Genomic DNA, 712 nt, shown 5'->3' with positions numbered 1-712 from the left:
TATTCAATATGGAATACATTTGCAAAAGCATTCCAAATGCTATTTTGCCACCTCTCTTATTAACTTTTGCTAATAATTATCATTGTTGCTTTGATACTGTCTAACCCTTACAGTGCAACTTGCAACAATGCTGCTGGGTTCCTTTCTATTTATCGTTTAGTCATTGAGAACAAGCATTCCTGTTTTGACTTGTTTAATCTATTCTGGCTAAGTGCACAGTGTTGATGCATTTTGTTGGAAAATAGAACACCAAGAACTTCTATCTTGGCATCTGTTTCAGGCCCCATAAAAACAGACCTGCATCAGGCTCTCCCTGGCGGTGCGTCATTACAGCCAAGACGGGAAATCATCATCGCGTCCTCAGTCTGCTCCCAGAAGCTACTCAGCAGCTCCAGCCAAGCTGTCCTGAAGCAGGAGTTCACCCTGACAATCTGCATCTATTAAAAGCAGTCTTTTCATGTCTCCTTTATTCTAATAAATAAAGGTCCATTGTAAAGACGTTCATGCTTGAAGCAGAGGGAGGGCATCCTATGTAAATGTTGCCGCCCGGTTCTCCTCTGCCTGCCGACCAGCCACAGGATGCCTTTCTCTGCATCCAATTGCCAGAGCATCTGTATAATGAAAGTAGAGTTGATGTGAGTCAGGGAAGAAAGGGGCCAAGGAATGGAGAACCTTTGTGAAGCAAATCCTTTAGTGTGTACCCCCTGTTGAG

Source organism: Trichechus manatus, unplaced genomic scaffold, assembly GCF_000243295.1.
Source record: "Trichechus manatus latirostris isolate Lorelei unplaced genomic scaffold, TriManLat1.0 scaffold00036, whole genome shotgun sequence".
NCBI classification, from domain to species: domain Eukaryota; kingdom Metazoa; phylum Chordata; class Mammalia; order Sirenia; family Trichechidae; genus Trichechus; species Trichechus manatus.
The sequence above is the reverse complement of the archived record's forward strand: the minus strand, read 5'-3'. Positions refer to the sequence as shown.